Genomic DNA, 24,962 nt, shown 5'->3' with positions numbered 1-24,962 from the left:
TGAAGGGCATCTAGGTTGATTCCAAAGTCTAGCTATTGTGAATTGTGCTCCTATGATTATTGATGTGGCAGTATCCCTATAGTATGCTCTTTTAAGGTCCTCAGGGAATAGACCGAGAAGGGCGATAGCTGGGTCAAATGGTGGTTCCATTCCCAGCTTTCCTAGGAATCTCCATACTGCTTTCCATATTGGCCGCACCAATTTGCAGTCCCACCAGCAATGTACAAGTGTACCCTTTCCCCACATCCTCGCCAGCACTTATTGTTGCTTGACTTCAAAATGGCTGCCAATATTACTGGAGTGAGATGGTATCTTAGGGTGGTTTTGATTTGCATTTCTCTGACTGCTAGAGATGGTGAGCATTTTTTCATGTACTTATTGATTGATTGTATGTCCTCTGAGAAGTGTCTGTTCAGGTCCTTGGCCCATTTGTTGATAGGGTTGTTTGTTATCTTATTATTTAATTTTTTGAGTTCTTTGTATATTCCTGATATTAGGGCTCTATCTGAAGTGTGAGGAGTAAAAATTTGTTCCCAGGATGTAGGCTCCCTATTTACCTCTCTTATTGTTTCTCTTGCTGAGAAAAAACTTTTTAGTTTAATTAAGTCCCATTTGTTGATTCTTGTTATTAACTCTTGGGCTATGGGCGTCCTATTAAGGAATTTGGAGCCCAGCCCCACAATATGTAGATCGTAGCAAACTTTTTCTTCTATCAGGCGCAGAGTCTCTGATTTGATATCAAGCTCCTTGATCCATTTTGAGTTAACTTTTGTGCATGGCGAGAGAAAGGGATTCAGCTTCATTTTGTTTCATATGGATTTCCAGTTTTCCCAGCACCATTTGTTGAAGATGCTATCCTTCCACCATTGAATGCGTAAAGCAATCATTCTAACTTGCTCTTCCCCAAGAGTGTCCTGTCCATTATTTCCTCCAAAATTACAAAATTGGCTTTTAAGCTTCTGAAAAGAATCTGCAAGTATTTTGTAAAATGAGTTCAAAAAATGTAGCTGAATGTTTTGATTTGTGAATGTGCAGTATTTCTGCATTTCTTTGGGTCCTTCAGTAGTTTTTACAATAACACTATAGTTCTTTTATGGAAGTTTCACAGGTATTTATTATATTTATTTTTGAGAATTTAACTTTTGTTATGTTTAAAAAATGTTATTTTCTACTCAATCATTATTCATTTTATATTGAACATCCTATTCTTCCTTATAAAACTTGATAATCTGTTGAGTATCTTGAATGTTGCCTATTTTATAAGACAATACACAATTGATACAATAATTATAGAATGTATTATTTTGCTAGGGCTTTCACAACTGGGTGAAGAAAATGACAGAAATATACTTTTTTTATACTTCTGTAAGAAAATAAGAAATGTACTTTCTTATGTCTGGAGACTCTAAACCCAAGACAATGGTTTTAGGAGGTTTGGTTCATTTCTGAGGGCTGTGAAAAAACAGTCTGTCCCAATCCAATCTTCTGGGCTGGACTGTTCAAATGGGTGTTCTGTCTTCACATGACTTTCTTCTGTACTTGTCAGTGTTCAAATATCCTTTTCTTACAAGAATACCAGTCATATTGAATCTAGATCTACTTGAGTTACTTCATTTAACTTAATTTTCTCTGTGAATAACCTATCTCCAAATATCATCAAGTTCTGATGCACAAGGGGTTAAAGGTTCAACATTGAAAATTTAGGTGGAGTGAGAAGACAATTCTTCCCATAACACAAAACTTTTATTTTCTAATAATGCATTTTATATCCGTTTCTTGTTGCATTCCCCTAATTACAAAGCTCCATAGAAAAGGTAAAAAGATCACTACATTTTTATTAGCAACCTGGGAGTACAAGCGATTAACTTTTTGCCATGATATTTAATGCTTGCTATAAGTTTTCATAAGGCATGAAGGATCAGTTTATTAGTTTGTGGAAGATTATTCTATTTCTACTTTGATAAAAGCATTGATTACAAAAAATTAAGTACAATAAATAATTTTCTTCATTTACATTTTTATTCATATTTGGATACAGGATGATTTACAATTTTTAAAAATATGTTCAATGATCCTACTTTTTTTAAATAGACAATTCTATTGTTTTTTATTTCTTTGTAAATATTTTGTTGAGTTTGGTTTAAAAATATCTTGGTGGATATTTTTGACTATGTACCTCACTGTGACTAACATGTCAGTGTTGAGATGTCATTTTCTAGGAATTATTAATTTCACTTCAATTGTCATATGCTTGGATGTAACACTGCTTGCAATATACTTATAGTATATATAAGTCTTCTTGTCACTGTTATGTTTGTTCTTTGATTCCTACTCTTGTACTGAGCAATGTAGCCATATGCTTTTCAATTTTAATCATCTGTTATGAAGATCAACTTCTCATTTAATTTACTCTTTATTTTATGTTTGGTTTCTTTATTTTATTAATTCCTCTCCTTAACATTTTTCTATTTTTTGTGTGTTGTATTTTCTTCTATTTTTCTACTTTCTTTGGCTGGATGCATAGGTAACTGATACTGGTTGTTTTTGTTTGATTATTTTCCTTGTTCTAATTTCTATTTTCTTGCTTATCTGAGAAAAACAGCTTCAACTTAATTTGTGAAAGATATTATTACTTGCTATTTGGGGGCTTGTTTTATGAATTTGCTTCTGTTTTCTCTTCCTCACCACCACCACCCAATCCTATCCCAATGGCTTTAAAAAATATTATGTTGCATACTTGGTATTTTTGGCTTGATATCTTTACAAATTTGGCAAAATGTCATTTCTGCTTATTAAATTCTTTTTTAAACCATTCTTCTGGAATTTTAACCATACTTATATGTTAGAAATTTTTTCTTCATCCCTATAACTTTTACATCAAATACTATATTTGTTTCATTTCTATATTTATCCTTATTCTTCATCATTCATGATTATATGTTTTATCCTGTCTTATGTTCTAGTTTGAAAATCCAGTTCTCATTTTGTTATAAACTGTTATTAGATCCAAACATTTGTAGTTCTTTTTCTTTTTTTCTGTCAAAATTTTAATGTAATATTGTTTTCAAAGAAGGAAACTAATAAAATAAAATGACAGCTACAGTTTTCATTACTAGATCTGGCTAAAAATGAAGAGATCACTGAAGACAAAAATGCTATTGGTACATATTCTCCTGCACTCTAATCCTCCCCTTCTGGGACTAGAAAGCAGCAGATCTCCCTTAAAGGGTTAAAATGCTTTCAATTTCAATACAACTTGAGAAGAAAAAGGGAAGTGTTAGGTAACATTGGTCTTTGATAGAGTTTAGAGAAATCAGACTGCTGTAATATTCTCACACTCATCTTCACTTCTTAGGACAGTCTGAATATTTCCATGGTGTCATCTTTTTTTTTTTTCTAGACATGGCTGTTTTTATTTTTTTATTTATATATGACAGCAAAATGCATTACAATTCATATTTCACGTATAAAGCACAATTGTTCTTATCTCTGGTGGTATACAAAGTATATTCACACCAATTTGTATCTTCATACATGTACTTTGTATAGTAATGATCATCACATTCCACCATCATCAATAACCCCATGTCCCTTCCCTTCCCCTCCAACCTCAATGCCCTATCTAGAATTCATCTATTCCTCTCATGCTCACTCTCCCTACCCAACTATAAATCAGCCTCCTTATATCAGAGAAAACATTCATCATTTGTTTTGGGGGGGATTGGCAAACTTCACTTAGCATTATCTTCTCTAACTCCATCCATTTACCTGCAAATGCCATGATTTTATTCACTTTTATTGCTGAGTAATATTCCATTGTGTATATATGCTACATTTTTTAATCCATGTATCTATTGAAGGGCATCTAGGTTGGTGCCACAGATTAACTAACTTGAATTGTACTGCTACAAACATTGATGTGGCTGTGTTTCTATAAAGTGCTGTTTTTAAGTCCTTTGGGTATAGACTGAGGAGAGGGACAGCTGGGTCAAATGGTGATTCTATTCCTAATTATCTAAGAAATCTCCATACTGCTTTTCATATTGGCTGCACCAATTTTCAATCCCACCAGCAGTGTATGAGTGTACCTTTTCCCCCACATCCTGGCCAAAACTTATTGTTGTTTGTTTACGTATTAGCTGCCATTCTGACTGGAGTGAGATGAAATCTTAGAGTAGATTTGATTTGCATTTCTCTAATTGATAGTGATTACGAATATGTTTTCATATATTTGTTGATTGATTGTATATCATCTTCTGAGAAGTGTCTGTTCAGGTCCTTGGCCCATTTATTGATTGGGTTATTTGTCTTTTTGGTGTTTAGCTTTTTGATTTTTTAAATACCCTAGATATTTTTGCTCTATCTGATGTGTGAGGGGTAAAGATTTGTTCCCAGGATGTAGGCTCTATATTCACTTCACAGATTGTTTCTTTTGCAGATAAGAAACTTTTTAGTTTCAGTACGTCCTATTTATTGATTCTTGACTTTAATTCTTTTGCCAAAGGAGACTTTTAAGGAAGTTGGGGCCTAATAACACTTGATGGAGATTAGGGCCTACTTTTTTTTCTATTAGATGCAGGTTCTCTGGCTTTATTTCTAAGTCATTGATCCATTTTGAGTTAAGTTTTGTGCATGGTGAGAGATAGGTGTTTAATTTCATTTTGTTGCATATGGATTTCCAGTTTTCCCAGCACCATTTGTTGAAGAGGCTATATTTTCTCCAGTGCATGTTTTTGGAGCCTTTGTCTAATATAAAATAATTGTAATTTTGTGAGTTAGTGTCTGTGTCCTCTGTTCTGTACCATTGGTCTACCAGTCTGGTTGGGTGCCAACACCATGCTGTTTTTGTTACTATTGCTCTGTAGTATAGTTTAAGGTCTGGTATAGTGATGCCATGCACTTGACTCTTCCTGCCAAGGATTGCTTTTGATATTCTGGGTCTCTTATTTTTCCAGTGAATATCATGATTGTTTTTCTCTATTTATATGAGGAATATCATTGGGATTCTGATCAGAATTGCATTAAATCTGTATAGTACTTTTGGAACTATGGTCATTTTGATCATATTAATTCTGCCCATTTAAGAGCAAGGTAATCTTTCCATCTTCTAAGGTTCATTGATTTCTTTCTTTAGGGTTCTATAATTTTCATTATATAAATCTTTCACCTCTTTGATTAAGTTGATTCCCAAGGGTTTTTTTTTTTTTTTGGTTCTATTGTAAATGGGGGTAGTTTTCCTCATTCCCCTTTCTGAGGATTTGCACTGATATATAGAAATGCTTTTTGATTTATGGCTGTTGATTTTATATTCTGCTACTTTGCTGAATTCATTTACTAGTTCTAGAAGTTTTCTGGTGGAACTTTTAGGGTATTCTAAGTATAATCATATCATCATCAAATAGCACCAATTTGATTTCTTCTTTTCCTCTGTGTATCCCTTTAATTGATTTCATCTGTCTAATTGCTCTGGCCAGCATTTCAAGAACTATGTTAAATAGAAGTGGTGAGAGAGGGCATCCCTGTCATGTTCCAGTTTTTAAAGGGAATGACTTCTATTTTTCTCCATTTAGTATGATATTGGCCTCTGGCTTAGCATAGATAGCCTTTATGATGTTGAGATATGTTCCCATTATCCCTAATTTTTTCTAGTGTTTAGAATATAAAGCTGTATTTTGTCAAATGCTTTATCTGTGTCTATTGAGATGGTCATATGATTCTTTAAGTGTATTGATGTGATGAATTACATTTATTGACTTCTGTACATTGAAACAAACTTGTATCACTGGGATGATATGTTTTTGTATTTGATTTGACAGAATTTTATTGAGAATTTTTGCATCTAGGTTCATTAGAGATATTGGTCTGAAATTTTTCTTTTTTTGATGTGTCTTTGCCTGGTTTTGAAATCAGGATGATATTGGCCTCAAAGAATGAGTTTGGAAGTGCTCCTTCATTTTCTATTTCTTGAAATAAATTGAAGAGAATTGGTATTAGATCTTCTTTAAAGGTCTTGTAGAACTTGGCTGTGTATCCATCTGGTCCTGGGCTTTTCTTGGTTGGTAGACTTTTTATGGCATCTTCTATTTTGTCACTTGAAATTGATCTGTTTAAATTGTATATATCATCCTGATTCAATTTGAGAAAATTATATGATTCTAGAAATTTGTCAATGCCTTTGATATTTTCTATTTTATTGGAGTACAGATTTTCAAAATAATTTCTAGTTATCTTCTGTATTTTTGTGGTGTCTGTTGTGATATTTCCTTTTCCATCACATATGCTAGTGTGTTAGTGATTTGAGTTTTCTCTCTCCTTCTCTTCATTAGCATTGCTAAGGGTCTATCAATTTTATTTGTTTTTTCAAAAAACCAACTTTTTGTCCTGTCAGTTTCTTCAATTGTTTCTTTTGTTTTAATTTCATTGATTTCAGCTCTGATTTTAATTACTTCCTGTCCTCTGTTGCTTGTGGTGTTGATTTGTTCTTCTTTTTCTAGGACTTTAAGATGTAATGTAAAGTTATTTATTTGTTGATTTTTTTTTCTTTTAAGGAGTGAACTCCATGCAATGAACTTTCCTCTTAGAACTGCTTTCATAGTGTCCCAGAGATATCGATGTTGTATTTGTGTTCTCACTCACCTCTAAAAACTTTGTAATCTCCTCCTTGATGTCTTCTGTAACCTATTGTTCATTCAGTGGCATATTATTTAGTCTTCAGGTGTTGGAGTGGATTTTATTTCTTATTTTATGATTGATTTCTAATTTCATTTAATTATGATCTTATAGAATGCAGGGTAATATCTCTACTTTTTTATATTTGCTAAGAGTTGCTTTTTGGCATAGTATATGGTCTATTTTAGAGAAGGATCCATGTGCTGCTGAGAAGCAAGTGTATTCTCTTGTTGAAGGATAAATATTCTATATATGTCAGTTGAGTCTAAGTTATTGATTGAATTATTTAGCTCTATAGTTTCTTTGTTCAGCTTTTGTTTGGAAGATCTATCTAGTGATAAAAGAGATGTGTTAAAGTCACCCAAAATTATTGTGTTATGGTCTATTTGACTCTTGAACTTGGGAAGAGTTTGTTTGGTGAATGTAGATGCTCCATTGTTTGGGGCAAATATATTTATAGTTGTTAAGTCTTGCTGATGTATGGTTCCCTTGAGCAGTATGTAGAGTAATTCTTTATCCTTTTTGATTGACTTCAGTTTGAAGTCTACTTCATTTGATATAAGGATGAAAACCCCTGCTTGCTTCTGCAGTCCATGTGAGTGGTATGATTTTTCCCAACCCTTCACCTTCAGTCTCTGGATGACTTTTCCTTTGAGATGAGTCTATTGTTGGGTCTTTTTTTTTTATCCAATCTGCTAGTCTATGTCTCTTGATCAGTGAGTTTAGGCCATTTCTATTATTGAGACCTGATTTGTATTTCCAGCCAATTTTTTTTTTTTTACTTTTGGTGTTTAACATGACTTGGTTTATCCTCTGATTATTTTTTCCCTTTTTTTGTAATACCTCCCTCTGCTGATTTTCATCATTGTTTTTCATTTCCTCTTTGTGGAATATTTTGCTGAGGATGTTCTGTAGTGCAGGCTTTCTAGTTGTACATTCTTTTAAGTTTTGTTTACCATGGAAGGTTTTAGTTTCATCATCAAATCTAAAGCTTAGTTTTGCTGGATATATGATTCTTGGTTGGCATTTATTTTCTTTCAGTGCTTGGTATATTTGTTCCACAATCTCCTGCTTTGAGGGTTTGGGTTGAAAAATCTGTGAGATACAAATTGGTCTCCCCCTATATGTGACCTGATTCCTCTCTATTGCTGCTGTAAGATTCTATCCTTATTCTGTATGCTAGACATTTTCATTATAATTTGCCTTGGTGTAGATCTGTTGTAATTTTTGTATATTTGGTGTCCTGTAAGCCTCTTGTACTTGGTTTTCCAATTTGTTCTTCATGCTGGGGAAATTTTCTAATATTACCTAATTGAAGAGATTGTGCATTCTTTTGGTATGAAACTCTTTGCCTTCTTCTATCCCAATAACTCTTAGATTTGGTCTTTTGATGCTGTCCTATAATTCTTGAATGTTATGTTCATGGTTTCTTACTATCTTTACTGTGTGATCAACTGTATTTTCCAAATTGTGTACTTTGTCTTTATTATCTGACATTCTTTCTTCCAAGTGATCTAGTCTGTAGGTTATGCTTTCTATTAAGTTTTGTATTTGATTTATTGTATCCTTCATTTTAAGGATTTCTGACTTTTTTTCAGAGTCAGTATCTCTCTCAAAGTGATCTTGGATACTTGTATTTGCTCTCTTTTTGTTGGCATGATCAATTTTTGCTTGCATTTGCTCATTTAGGTCATTCTTTAATTCACAGATCATTTTAATTATGAACCTTCTGAACTCCTTCTATGTAATCTCATCAACTTTTCTGTCCATGGGTTCTGTTATAGGGTACTTTCCTCCCTTGTTTTTTTTTTTTTTATTTTTTATGTTGTCTATATATCTTCCTTTCTTGCAGTGTGTATCTGAGATATTACAGTTTGTTTCCCTATATTCTTGTAGTACCTGTGCAGATTGTCTGTACCTCACCTTGATGTTGGGCTTTCAGACCCTGCTGGTGTCCCTCAGTGTATAGTATTTCATCTAAAGGTGGTGACAGCAATAGCCAAGGTAACTCAATATAATAGTTAAGGTGCCGAAGATGGAAGCAATGTCTTACAGAGATGGGGCTGAAAGGGTGGGCCTCATACTCCCTTTGGGATGCCTGCTATTGCAATGCAGCTGCTTCTAGGCACCATCTGTTGTCATAAAGTTAGGGACAAGTGCGTGGGAAAGACTATGGTGATGACTTCAGTGTCCCAAGATGGAAGTGGGCTAAGCTTAGGCTTTCAGGTGTTGGGGGGCAAACTTGGACCTCCCTTGAACCTGGATCCTGCACAAGTTAGTGTGGACAGATCTGGGCTGGGCCTGGACTCCCATGGTAGTCTGCTGGTCAGAAGATGCAGTCCTGTGCTGAAGGCTGGACTCGGGTGGGTAACTGCAGGTAGATGGTTGGACGCAGGCCTACTGTGTACCTGGGTCCACACAGGCCCATGTGGGTGGATCTGCACAGCAGTGCTTGACCTCCCATGGTAATCTGCTGATAGGAAGGGGAGGTCCTGTGCCAGAGGCCAGGCTCTGGACAGTGGAGTGGTGGACCTGGGCCTACTGTGAGCCTGGGTCCCATGTGGGCTAGTGTGGGCAGTCTGGGCTGGGCCTGGTCTCCCATGGTAGTCTGCTGGTCAGAAGAGCTGGTCCTGTGCTGGAGGCTGGGCTCTGATGTGTGCCTGGACAGGTGGACCTGGACCTACTGTGAGCCTGGGTCCCGCACAGTTGGTGTGGGTGGATCTGGCCATTTTTAGTTGTTAATATCCAGAATTATAGTTTAAATTCCAAAAGTTTCTTCAGAGTCTTTATTTTTTCAATTTTCTCTTGAAATTAATAGTTTTATTTTCTATTTCTCTGGTAAGAAGTCATCATGGTTACATAAACAGTCTAGTTTGATGTCATTACTATTTTTATACACAAAACAATCTATTTCTAATATCATATTTCTGGGAAGACTGGTGATTTTTTATTTCAAGACTTGCTATGAAGAAACAATAATTGAGATAGTATGGTTATTGGTAAGAGAAAAGTCAGATCAGTTGAACAGAATAGAGAAACCAGAAATAGCTGCTCAAAAAACATATTCTGCTTAGGTTTGAAAAGGAAGCAACAGCAATATTATGGAGAAAACAGTCTTTTAACAAATGGTGCTGGATAATTGGATATTCTCATGGGAAAAAATGTTAATTTGGAGGGAGGTGTTATATGAGTTATAAAAATTCACTCAAAATTTGTTATAGGCCCTACATGTAAAATGTAAAACTACAAAATTCTTTGCATAAAATCAAAATGTCTCTGGGTATGGTGATGATATTTTAGATACAACATCAAAGAAATTTATGACCCATAAAGAAGAAAAACAGATAATCAGTACTTTATTAAAATTATTAAAATTAAAAACTTCTGCTCTATAAAAATAATGTCAATAAAATGAAAGAAAAAAAACACAAACTGGGAGAAAATATTTGCAATACATACATCTGATAAAGGTGTCTTACACAAAACACACAATGAATACTTAACAATCAACAAGAAGAAAATAAACCACCCAATTAAAAATGAGTAAATATTGGAACAGAAGCTTTAGCAAGAAGGATAAAAGATGACAACTAGGTATATGAAAACATGTTCAACACCTTGTCACTTGGTATTTGAAAATTAAAAAGAGAGAAAGATAGAGACAGGCAGACAGAGAGACTGAACATACCTGTTAGAATAGACAAAATGCAAAACCTGACAACTTCAAAGGTTGATGAGGACTGGAACAATAAGTGTCTTTACTTATTGCTAGTGGTAAAGCCATGATAGAAGATAATTTGAAAGCTTCTCATATATCTGAACATACTATTATATAATAAATCTACCCAAACAAAATTTTTTTCACATTAGCATTATTAAAATTTTCAAAGCTTGAAAGCAATCAAGATGCTCTTCCATAGGTGAATGAATAAATTGTGGTACCTCCAGACAGTGAAACATTATTTAACATTAAAAAGAAATGTGTTTATCAAGCCATGGGAGGCATAGAGAAAATTTAAATGGAAATTATTCAGAAAAAAGTCAATCAGAAAAGACTGAAGTGAAGATATTTTTGGTGTGTCAACTTGAATGGGCCATGTTACCCAGATTAAACATGTTTTGGATGTGATTATGAGAAAGCTTTTGGATGAGATTAGAATTTGAACCAATAGACTGGATAAGCTGTCCTCCCTAATATGATTGGAACTTACTTGATCCATGGAGGACTTGAATAGAATAAAAGGTGGAAATTGGAGGTATACAATGTCCCTTTTATTATGACTCAGTACTTGAGCTAAGACATCTCATCTCAATTTCTCTTGCCTTCAAACTACAGTTTATTTGATTAGTTCCACTGTTATCAGACCTTGGAGTTGGGACTGAAATAGATAACTGACTTCCTTCAATTTCCATCTTGCATAAGACAGGTTGTGGGATTTCTTGGCCTCAAAATTATGTGATCCAAGTGGACAAGAAATCCCACAACCTGCTTTTTGTAAAAGGTACAGCTCAATATTGAACACTTGCATGGCACACACAAGGCCCTGGGTTCAATTTCCAGCACAGAGAAAAAAAATTCAATTATAAGACCCCAAATTCCTAATCATATATTCACATTTATATCTCTGTATCTGTATGAATCCTATTCATTCTGTTTCTCTATATAATCTTAATACAACCACATACTATGTTACTCCTATTATATAACATTCTGGAAAATGCAAAACTGTGAAGATAGAAAATATATCAGTGATCATCAGAAGTTTTATGGAAGGGAGATATGAATATGTAGAGCATGGAAGTTTTGGGGCAGTGAAACTGCATTGCATGGCAGTATAATGGTGAACACATGTAACTATGCATTTGTCAAAACTCTTAAAATGGGGCTGGGTTTGTGGCTCAGTGGTAGAGCACTTGCCTAGCATGTGTAAGAAACTGGGTTCAAGCCTCAGCATCACATAAAAATAAATAAATAAAATAAAGGTATACACACTTTCAAAATTTGCAATACTAAAGAGTTAACTCATAAAGTGTGAACCTTTGGGTGATAATGACATATCAGTGTAGGCTCCTGGGTTATTAACAAATGTATCACCTTGGTGCAAAATGTCCACACTGAGGGAGTCTGTGCAATTGGAGGGAAAGAAAGTATACATGAACTCTGTACTTACTATTCAATTCTCATATGAACATAAAATTGCTCTAAAAAATTTTATTAATTAAAAATATAAATAACTGCTAATACAAAAAGTTCATGTGTTTTTTTCTTTAGATAAAAGATAGAACAAAACACACAAAAAAATTTAAAATAAATCAGAGCAACAAACAACCATTAAGACAACAAAGGGAAGCATATTCTTCCATTGTTGTCTAACACAGCAAAATTACTGATAAAGGTTTATGGAAACAAGTGAGAGGATCAATTAAGACTATTATTATTTATAGACTATATGGTCAATACTTTAATATCTTAAACCTAAGAAAAGAATACAATGACTTTATCAAAAATAAAATTAATTTGTAAATTTAATAATATTTCTTTAAATAGTTATTTACCAATTCTAGTAAAAGAATTGTGGTGCTAATAATAGCAGAAAAGATAAAAACATTTAGGTATTAACACAAAAGTGAATGTGCAAAATATCTAAGCAGAAAAATTCTTTAAAACTGTTATAAAATTCATAGAAAATGTTTTAAATAGATGGAGAAACATTTAAAACATTTAGTAAGATTAATGTTACAATGCTAAAAAATATTTAATAATGATCTTATCAATATTTCATTTTGATTTTTAAGAACTACATAACACATGTCACATGGAATAATAAAACTGCATATACAAGTTAATTAGTCTTAAGGAGTTGGGTAAAAGAACACAAGGAAGAAAAATAAATTTATTTACCACATACAATAAAAACTAATGATTTTGTGATATTATCACAAAAGCAAATAAATATACCAACAAAATCTCAGCTAAGTAATAGACCTACATGTGCAAGAAGGAAAAATAGGTAATGCATGTAATGCAAAAAATGGTTGGTGAAGTGATAATTAATTCATTATGTTTTATTGGGAAGAATAGAAATAATTAAAACCTGCTACTTAATAGTGCATACATAGGTGAATCATAAAGGAAATCACAACTTAAAAGCAAGATAAATCTAAATTTAATTATAATATTAATTTTAAATATGATATTTTGTGTGTAATATAAACAAAAAGCATTTCTTAACATTTTGAAACACAAATTCCTAGAAAAAATTTATAATAATATCAAATTTAAACATATCTTTCAATAAATGATATTATGATAAATGATATTATGGATTTAAGTTTTTAGACTTAGTATACATTATGGAAAAATATTTCCATTTTCTAAAATTTGACTATTTTTAGAAAACAAGGGATTCCTACAAAACAATAAACATAAAATGAGAATTTTCGCTTGACATACATGGGCAAATATTATACACAAATGCTAGATATGAAAGAGAGAATCCAAGAGACTAAAAGAAATATTTAAGAAATTCCTCAACCTTCAAACATAGGGTAAAGCAAATTAAATCAATGATGTATCTTATACCTATTGAATTGTCAAAAATTGAAAAAAATGTATTATTCAAACTATGAAGAAAGAGAGTGGATAAAAATACTGTATACACAGAATAGAGGACACAGAGACAAACCCGCTTAAATACAGTTGCCTTATATTAGACATAGGCGCTAAAAACATATATTGGAGAAAAGATAGCCTCTTCAGAAAATGGTGCTGGAAAAACTGGAAATCCATATGCAACAAAATAAATTAAGCCCCTATTTTTCACCATAAACAAAACTCAACTCAAAGTGGATCAAGGATCTAGGGATTAAACCAGAGACACTGCACTTAATAGAAGAAAAAGTAGGGCCAAATCTCCATCATGTCTGATTAGGCCCTGATTTCCTTAATAAGACTCCTATAGCACAAGAATTAAAATCAAGAATCAATAAATGGAATGGAGTCAAACTAAAAACCTTCTTCACAGCGAAAGAAACAATCAGTGAAGTGAATAGAGAGCCTACAGAATGGGAGTAAATTTTTTTATCACTCGCACATCAGATACAGCACTAATCTCTAGGGTATATAAAGAATGCAAACAGCTAAACACCAAAAATAAATAAATAAATAAATAAATAAATAACCCAATCAATAGATGGGCCAAGGAACTGAATAGACACTTCTGAGAAGATATACATATATACAGTTGTATGATATGTAAAATATTGAATATAAATTTATATAAATTGAAATAGAAAATGTAAACAATATACATTTAAAGGGAACATGTGTTAGTAAATATATTATATACATTGGGATGATTGTCCATATAAAACCAGAAAGAAATCACGTGCAGACAAATGCCATAATATTAGAAATGTGATAAAAATCAACATTTTGCATTGAAAAACTCACAAGTTAGCTCAATAACTTATAGAAAAAATGTGTTACTTACATTGAATCCAAAAAGGATTTGTAATTTCTAGCACTGAAATTCAAGCTGTTATTTAAAATATGATTATTCTCTGTCACATACGTTTAAAAAGCTCACTGGAGTTCAATCAGGGACAAAGTATTTCTCTTACTTCATCTCTTTTCTCAAAAACTTCCTTCAGTTATTGTAGTTTTTCATTCAGTTGAAACTAAATTGGATGGTAGACTAAACTTTTGGAAGATATACTAAACTTTCTACTTGAGTTGGCAAAACTATTAGGGCTGAACTCATAAAATACAAAGAAGACTTAAACCAATAGTCAATAGAGAAAGAACACATCAGTTCTTACAGTACTTATAGCTGAAAAACACCCAAAGTGCGGTTATATTGTTTTAGGATCTCAAGTTTATGAATAAATAGCTATTTCTTGTTTTCCACCTGTAATAGAATCAAATACTATTTTATCTCTAGTACTACCTGAGGCTATATATTTGACAGTTCTGATTTCTTTAAGTGTGCCTTTATATACAGAAAGTAAAAATAAGCAATTGTGTTTCAGATATTTACTTTGGAATCCTTCTAAATTTCAAATCTCTAGAATAAGTCTCTAAGGACCATAAATTTCCCAGACATTATGTTGACATCCAACATGTAAGTACAGTTTGGCAAGTCCTCAGAATTGGGTGATGTAAAAGTATTAATCTATCAATCTGGTAAACTTTTCAATGTTTTACCTAATCTTTGTGGGAATCTTTGCAGATAGTTTTCCACAGCCTTCCTCCTGATCCAGAGGCAAAATACTCATCATCTTGCAATATCAAGAAAAATTAAACAAATTTCTGTGCAAATATGCCCTCTACCTGTTCATTTTCTCTCTTACTCATTTATATTTTATCATTTTAATGTCTTAAACCTAGCAAAAAGTTTTCTTACTACCTGAAGAAGAGAAATTTTATCTCTATACCCTTGGTCTGAGACCTCTTTGTGTTCATAAAATATTTATTAGAAAGACTATCAAAAATATGAATTTAATATTGTATATTTGGGGTTCATATAATAAAGAGTGAAATAGGAAACAATCATACAGGATATACCGTTGTCCAAGTCAATGCAGCCTTTCAATATGAACCCTTACCAGAGCCAAATTTTTCCTACATAGCAGAATTAGTCCAATTGAACAGCACATATTGATTATTTGAGGCAAGAAAGTTCATGATACTTTTAAGAACTGCTTTTACAAAAATGTGAGTTCTTAACTTCAGTAGAAACTTTATTTAAAACCATCAAAAGATTACAGAAAAATGTATGCTGCAATGTATCCTAAGGAGATTGCGAGGGCTTTCAGTTTTCTCTCAGGATATAGAAACCTAGAAAGAATATTTTTTCTCATTTTCAAAAACAAACATCAGATGCTCTGTAGAATCACAACTTTTCATGAACACAACACAGCATTGAGGTCACGGTGTAACCAAGTAACTTGAAATCTAGGAAAAGTACAAGTATCTACAAGGATAGATGGCTATTGATGAATGTATTTTCCTAGGGAAGATACAGGATGATCCAGAAGTCAGTAAAAGAAAATTTTAGTGAGTTATGAAAAAGCATATGTGGATAGGTATGATAGTTGTGAAGTTGAGACATGGACAGGAGCTTTGGGAGCTGTAGATAAAAGAGCCATTACATCCCATCACAGGATTTTATGCATGAACCTCGCCTAATGTCCTTGAGATAAACAGACAAAAAGGAGACCTGAGACAACCTCTGTCATGGTAGGAACTGCAGATAAGGAATGAAGCCTCACCCAGATTCTTCTTCCGCTTATTTTCTGAAAGTTTCAGGGAGAGCTGTAAACCCCTGGAGAAAAGATGTCAAACACAGTTGTCTTAAAGAACAGGTAAAGGCCAATTTCAGGTAGGCAAAAAGAATAGAAAAATTTCCAGGACAATAGCACTTGCCTAAGACCAAAACCAAACCAGACCAAGAGAGAACACCACTAGCTCCTCCCCTTAACATGAAAAAGATGAGTAACAACTAACTGCAGTTTATACAGAAAAATAAAAAAAAATTGAGGGAAACCCCTCAATTATTAATCAAGAAATGAGTAACAATAAGGTTATAATCATAAAGGGAAAAAGATAAATTCTAAATTGAAATTGAAGCAGATACTGAGAAAAATATTCTGGCAAGAAAAAATTTGAAGGCCAATGTTGTAACCAGCAACAATAACTTCAAACCTACTTTAACTCTCCTGACTAGATGAGCTCAAAGCCCCATAATAAAGGCCAGCAATAGCCTCCATGCATCCTTTTCTAAGCTATGTATTTCAGTCATTACTATTCTTTACATGATGTGTACCTTTCATCTACAAACCTATGAGGCATACCATGTAGCAACAAAACAAACACACACATATGCGTGCGCACACACACACACACACACACACATACCACACACCATCAAAGAAGAAAACCAGCAACAGAATCAAATTCAAATAATACAATACTACATTGAACTGTCATCTAGTGATAACATTATTATGCATAATAAATGTTCCAGTGGGAACAATAAATTATATATACATAATGTGCATATATAATTATATATGTATATGTAATTTATCAAAAAAGGCTATACTTTTTGTCACAGAGATAGAAAATATAATGAAATGGAATTGTTTGGCAAGTTATAGAGTAACAAAAATGAAGAATCCACTTGAAGGCCTTATCAGTAGACCCAATACAGAAAATTTTTGACACAGTTGTAAAAAGATTTTAAAAAGAGTATTAACATCTTTAAAGAGTATTTCCTCTTTAACGTGATGAAAGAAAATACTCTCAATTACTCTAATATATATGTCACTGAAATCACAGAACTTCTTAAAAGGAGAATAGAGGAAATGGAAGAAATAACTAAAGAAATAACAGCTAAGAAGTTTCCAAATAGATGATAGACACCAAACCAGTTTCAAGAACTCAAAAAAATATTAAGGAATCTGAGCATATAACCAACCAATTAACAGAAAACCTCATGTACAGACTTAGCATATTAAAATTTATGCAAACCAGAAAATATAGAGAAAATACTCAAGACAGGCAGATACAAACAACAATTTCATAGAAGAAAAGAAAGGTAAAAAAATACAGCTGACTTCTTTTTAGAAACTGCATGCTAGAAGACTATCACAGAATCTTTTTAATGTGATAAAAGGAAAATACTCTCAATTCAGTTATGTACCCAGTTAAACAAAAAGCCCAACTAAGAACTATGTAGAGTAGGAAAAGTTTATTTTGGGTCAGTTTTAAAGGTTAAGTCCATGGTGGGCTGACTCCTTTGTTGGGCCCCAAGATGAGGCAGCACATAATGATGAAAAAATGGTGACCAGGAATTGGGGTGGGGGTGGGTGGGTAAGGAAGTTGAAGCTTTTGGGAGCACATCCCAGTGATCCATCTCTTCCAGCCACACCCTACCCACCTATAGTTAACACCAATTAGTTCATTCAAACTTGGTGGACTGGTTAGGTTTCAGTTCTTATAGTCTAGTAACTTCACCTCTGAATATTCCTGCATTAACTCAAGACTTTTTCATGGAAACCCCATATCCAAAATAAACATTCCACCCCTGGACCCCAAAACTCTTGTTGATGTTACAATGCAAAATGCCTTTGGTCCATCAGCAAAAGCCCTATAGTCTTAAGTGTTTTATCATTGCCTAAAGTCCAACTCCAAAGTCTCATGTGAGATAGAAGAAAGGCGGTGTCTGTGAGCCCTTTTAAAAATCAAAGGCAGGGAGGACCTAAGATGGCGGCCGGCGAGGAAGCAGCACGTTCAGTATCTCCAAAGCAACGGGATCAAAAGATCCATTAATACACCCAGATTCTACCTACCGATGAACTTCGAGCAAAATTCCGCTGAAAAGAGACCTGCTGGAAATTAGTAAGTTAATTAGAGGTGACAGTTTGTCCCAGACGAGGGAATCTTGGCCACGCGGTGCAGAGGACCAGTCCCGCTGCAAGCCGCCGCCAAACGGCGGCCGGCACCGCCCGCCCGGTTCTGCAAACGGCCCCCGGCTGCGGGACCTGGCGCAGTGAGAAGGGTCCCCCGCCCGCACATAAAACAGCCCCCTGCCCGCCCAGCCCAGGAGGCGACGTGAAGGGAATCTAACCAAGCCTCTATGAAATAGCGAACTGGGCTGCCTACGGGGGTGGCTGAAGTGCTGAGCCTGGAGCTCAAAGTAGAGGCTTTGATAGAGTCTTTGCGCAGCTTGTTAGAGCTTTCACCATTAGTCTGTAGTGGAACACCCGGCCAAACAGCAGTAAAAACAAAGAGATTCAAAAAGAGACGCTCGGCTCCCGGATGCTTTTTTGCTCAGAGCCACGGGCGCTTTGTGCTCATCTGCTTCCTCTTCCACTTCGCTCCCCGCAGGGAAGCTGAACGGGTAATCAGCAGTGGATCCTAAGTACCTGAGGCTAAGAAAGCTCAGTACACCCCCGCCCTTTTTCTTTTTTTCCTTTTTTTTCCCTTTTTTTTTTTTTTTTTTTTTTAATATTGTCTATACAGGGAGAATTAGTGGACTGAAATTGTTGGCTGGGCTGGGGTTTCGGGGCTGAAAATCCACTCCGCGGGAGCCGCCATTTGCTTTCGGCATGCTGTCTTGAGGGCCCTGTCTACAGGGTCTAGCTGCCGCATCTAGAGACTAGAACTGGGCTGTGTGCTGAGCCCTGTCCTCCGAAGGCTGGGTCGTTCGGCATCCCCCTGCGAGAGGACCCGTGCTCCGGAGGAGGCAGTTGGAGAGCCGCGGCGGCAGCCGCTTGGGCCCCGGGAGCTAGGCACCGGGCCGAGGAACAGCGGAGGCCACGGCGGCGCTGCTATCTAAAGCCTATTTGCTCAGGATCACTAGGCAATGCTGAGCTGACATGGAGCTAGGGCGTACACTTTGGGCCCCTCAGAAAACACACACTGAGCACGTATCTGCTGCGTTTAAGCCCCAGATCGCCTGCTTCACGTGACTCAGCACTAACGACCCAGCTGAAATAACTAGTCGGCCCACCTGATCTCACAGAGGTAAAAAAAAAAAAACAAAAAAAAACCAGAGCACCATAGCCAGACCCAGGGAATCAGGAGTGACGTGGGTTTAGCGGCACAGAAATCCCAGCTATCGCCCCCAACAGGGCTGACAACAGAGGTCCCTTGCACCACCTACCAGGGGAGTTGCTACCTGAGGGCAAACAAATTTGCTGGGGGTCCTCAGCCCCAAACCCTACAAACTTAGGGCCTGAGGGAGGCAAACAGAAAGGGTGTGCCCAGACATCCATGAAAACAGGGCTCCCAGGAGCAGCAGACCCAACGTGTAGACAGTAATGTGGTAAGCATCACAGGTGAATGGGGCCTGGATTGAGGAACCACAAGAGAAGGACCCAGGCATCCAGGACTGGAGACCCGCACAGTCTGGGAAGAAGAGCTGAGGCACAGTGATTGGCTCCCACCTATCAAGAGGAGAAGCCTGGCCCAGTGGGCATAGCTCCACCCATTGGAAGAGAAGTCAATCGAGCTTTATGACTGCATTTATTATTAGTATTTTTTTTAATGATTATTACTAGTATTTTTTTTTTAATTTTTTTTATTCTCACTTTTTGTAGTTGACGTTGTTGTGTTCTTTAACTTTCTTACTAATGGTTTCAATTTTTTTTTGTTAATTTTTCTTATTCTATTAATATTACTATTATTTTTTTAAACTTCAATTTCCATTTTTTATTACCATTATAATTTTTTCGTTTGTTTTAAATTTTTATTTTTTCATTTTTTCTCTCTCTCTTCTCACTTTATTTTCTTTTGTCTTTTCATTTCTTTTCAACTTTCTTATTCCCCCTCTCTTGAACTCCACCTGCCTACACTTACTCTCTTTAGTGACTTCTTCCCTTCCCTCCTAATACCTCTCCCCTCAAGCATCAAATAAACTTATAAGAGTAAACAGTAACTCAACAGTCAAACGGAACAAGAAGTATCATGAGCATAAAAAAGCAAGGAAGAAAAGGAGTACAAACAATGAAAGACAGCCTAAATATTCAGGAGGACATGGAGTCATCAGAAAAATGGCCATATAAAGAACTCAAGGAACATCTTAGACAGATGGAAAGGAACCTTAAAGATCACATTGAAAATGAATTACAAAAACAGATAAAAGAAGAAGTTAAGCATCTTTATCAGGAGATACAGATTATAAAAAAAAAATCAAACAATAATTCTAGAAATGAAGGAAACGATAAACCAAATAAAAAACTCAATCGAGAGTATCACTAACAGAGTGGAGCAAGTAGAAGCCAGAACGTCAGATAATGAAGACAAAATATATCACCTTGAAAAGAGTCTAGCCAACTCAGATAGGCTGGTAAAAAATCATGAGAAAAACATCCAAGAGATTTGGGATAACATAAAAAAAACCAAACTTACGAGTCATCGGGATTGAGGAGGGCACAGAGATTCATGCCAAGGGAATGGATAACGTACTGAAGGAAATAATTACAGAAAACTTTCCAGAAATAAAAAAGGAAACAGATATACAAATTGTAGATGCATACAGGACACCGAGCACACAAAATCACAATAGACCAACGCCAAGACACATTGTTATGAAGCTATCCAATATACAGAACAAAGAGAAAATATTAAAAGCTACAAGAGAAAAGAGGCAGATTACATTTAGGGGTAAATCAATAAGGATGACAACGGATTTTTCATCACAGACGTTGAAAGCGAGAAGATCCTGGAACAATGTATTTCAAACACTGAAAGACAATGGATGCCAACCAAGAATCCTGTATCCAGCAAAATTAAGCTTCAGATACGACAACGAAATAAAAATCTTCCATGATAAACAAAAGCTAAAAGAATTTGTAGCCAGAAAACCAGCATTGCAAAGCGTCTTGAGCAAAACTCTACACGAGGAAGAAATGGAAAACAATAACCAAAACCATCAGCGGGAAGTGCCTCAGTAAAGACAGAGGATGGGAGGAAAGCTAATCATGGAGAAACAAACTAAATTAGGGAAAAAAAAAAGAGATAAATAATCAAACATGGCAGGAAGTACAAACCATATATCAATAGTAACTCTAAACGTTAATGGCTTAAACTCGCCAATAAAGCGACATAGGCTGGTAACATGGATTAAAAAAACAAATCCAACGATATGCTGCCTCCAGGAGACACATCTGACTGGAAAAGACATACACAGGCTCAAGGTAAAAGGTTGGGAAAAAATATACCAAGCACACGGTCCTCGTAAGCAAGCAGGTGTGGCCATTCTCATATCGAATAAAATCGACTTCAAGACTAAGTTAATCAAAAGGGATAAGGAAGGACATTATATACTGTTAAAAGGAACCATTCACCAACAAGACATAACAATTATCAATATTTATGCACCAAATAATGGTGCTGCGACGTTCATAAAACAAACTCTCCTCAAGTTCAAGAATCAAATAGACCACAACACAATAATCATGGGTGACTTCAACACACCTCTCTCACCATTGGACAGATCCTCCAAACAAAAGTTGAATAAAGAAACTATTGACCTCAATATCACAATCAATAACCTAGACTTAACTGACATATATAGAATATATCAACCATCATCAAGTGGATATACTTTTTTCTCAGCAGCACATGGAACCTTCTCAAAAATAGATCATATATTATGCCATAGGGCAACCCTCAGTAAATATAAAGGGGTTGAGATAATACCATGCACTTTATCAGATCATAATGGAATGAAACTGGAAATCAATGATAAAAGAAGGAAGGAAAAATCCTACATCACATGGACAATGAACAATACGTTACTAAATGATCAATGGGTTATAGAAGACATAAAGGAGGAAATCAAAAAATTCTTAGAGATAAATGAAAATACAGACACAACATATCGGAATCTATGGGACACAATGAAAGCAGTTTTAAGAGGGAAATTCATCGCCTGGAGGTCATTCCTCAAAAAAAGGAAAAACCAACAAATAAATGAGCTCACACTTCATCTCAAAGCCCTAGAAAAGGAAGAGCAAAACAATAACAAATGTAGCAGAAGGCAAGAACTAATTAAAATCAGAGCAGAAATCAATGAAATTGAAACAAAAGAAACTATTGAAAAAATTAACAAAACAAAAAGTTTGTTTTTTGAAAAAATAAACAAGATCGACAGACCCCTAGCCATACTAACGAAGAGAAGAAGAGAGAGAACTCAAATCACTAACATACGGGATGAAAAAGGCAATATTACAACAGACGCTTCAGAAATACAGAAAACAATTAGAAATTATTTTGAAAACCTATATTCCAATAAAATAGAAGAAAGTGAAGACATCGATAAATTCCTTAAGTCATATGATTTGCCCAGACTGAGCCAGGAGGAAACTCACAACCTAAACAGACCAATATCAATAGATGAAATAGAAGAAGCAATTAAAAAACTTCCAACCAAGAAAAGCCCAGGACCGGATGGGTATACAGTGGAGTTCTACAAAACCTTTAAAGAAGAATTAATACCAATACTTTTCAAGTTATTTCAGGAAATAGAAAAAGAGGGAGCTCTTCCAAATTCATTCTATGAGGCCAACATCACCCTGATTCCGAAACCAGACAAAGACGCCTCAAAGAAAGAAAACTACAGACCAATATCTCTAATGAACCTAGATGCAAAAATCCTCAATAAAATTCTGGCGAATCGGATACAAAGGCATGTCAAAAAAATTGTGCACCATGATCAAGTAGGATTCATCCCTGGGATGCAAGGATGGTTCAATATACGGAAATCAATAAATGTTATTCACCACATCAATAGGCTTAAGGAGAAGAACCATATGATCATCTCAATAGACGCAGAAAAAGCATTTGACAAAGTACAGCATCCCTTTATGTTCAAAACGTTAGAAAAAATAGGGATAACAGGAACTTACCTCGACATTGTAAAAGCTATCTATGCCAAGCCTCAGGCTAGCATCATTCTGAATGGAGAAAAATTGAAGGCATTCCCTCTAAAATCTGGAACAAGACAGGGATGCCCTCTATCACCACTTCTATTCAATATAGTTCTCGAAACACTGGCCAGAGCAATTAGACAAACGAAAGAAATTAAAGGCATAAAAATAGGAAAAGTAGAACTTAAATTATCACTATTTGTGGATGACATGATTCTATACCTAGAAGACCCAAAAGGGTCTACAAAGAAACTACTAGAACTAATAAATGAATTCAGCAAAGTGGCAGGATATAAAATCAACACACATAAATCAAAGGCATTTCTGTATATCAGCGACAAAACTTCTGAAACGGAAATGAGGAAAAACACTCCATTCACAATATCCTCAAAAAAAAATAAAGTACTTGGGAATCAACCTAACAAAAGAGGTGAAGGACCTATACAATGAAAACTGCAGAACCCTAAAGAAAGAAATAGAAGAGGATCTTAGAAGATGGAAAAATATACCCTGTTCATGGTTAGGCAGAACTAACATCATCAAAATGGCGATATTACCAAAAGTTCTCTATAGGTTCAATGCAATGCCAATAAAAATCCCAATGGCATTTCTTGTAGAAATAGATAAAGCAATCATGAAATTCATATGGAAAAACAAAAGACCCAGAATAGCAAAAACAATTCTAAGCAGGAAGTGTGAATCAGGTGGTATAGCGATACCAGACTTCAAACTATACTACAGAGCAATAGTAATAAAAACAGCATGGTACTGGTACCAGAACAGGCGGGTGGACCAATGGTACAGAATAGAGGACACAGAGACTAATCCACAAAGCTACAACTATCTTATATTTGATAAAGGAGCTAAAAACATGCAATGGAGAAAGGATAGCATCTTCAACAAATGGTGTTGGGAAAACTGGAAATCCATATGCAACAAAATGAAACTAAATCCCCTCCTCTCGCCACGCACAAAAGTCAACTCAAAGTGGATAAAGGAGCTAGATATCAAATCAGAGACTCTCCGTCTGATAGAAGAAAAAGTTGGCTCCGATCTCCAGATTGTGGGGACGGGCTCAAAATTCCTTAATAGGACACCCATAGCACAAGAGTTAACAACTAGAATAAACAAATGGGACTCTCTTAAACTGAAAAGTTTTTTCTCAGCAAGAGAAACAATAAGAGAGGTAAATAGGGAGCCTACATCCTGGGAACAAATTTTTACTCCTCACACTTCAGATAGAGCCCTAATATCCAGAGTATACAAAGAACTCAAAAAATTAGACAATAAGAAAACAAACAACCCAATCAACAATTGGGCCAAGGACATGAACAAACACTTCACAGAGGAGGACATACAAACAATCAACAAGTACATGAAAAAATGCTCAACATCTCTAGCAGTCAAGGAAATGCAAATCAAAACCACCCTAAGATACCACCTCACCCCAGTAAGATTGGCAGCCATGAGGAAGTCAAACAACAATGAGTGCTGGCGAGGATGTGGGGAAAAGGGTACTCTTGTACACTGCTGGTGGAACTGCAAACGGGTGCGGCCAATTTGGAAAGCAGTATGGAGATTCCTGGGAAAGCTGGGAATGGAACCACCATTTGACCCAGCTATTGCCCTACTCGGACTATTTCCTGAAGACCTTAAAAGAGCACACTACAGGGATACTGCCACATCGATGTTCATAGCAGCACAATTCACAATTGCTAGACTGTGGAATCAACCCAGATGCCCTTCAATAGATGAATGGATAAAAAAAATGTGGCATTTATATACCATGGAGTATTACGCAGCACTAAAAAATGACAAAATCACGGAATTTGCAGGGAAATGGATGGCACTAG

Source organism: Spermophilus citellus, assembly GCF_964194105.1.
Source record: "Spermophilus citellus genome assembly, chromosome: 7".
NCBI lineage: Eukaryota > Metazoa > Chordata > Mammalia > Rodentia > Sciuridae > Spermophilus > Spermophilus citellus.
This window is presented reverse-complemented; position numbering follows the sequence as displayed.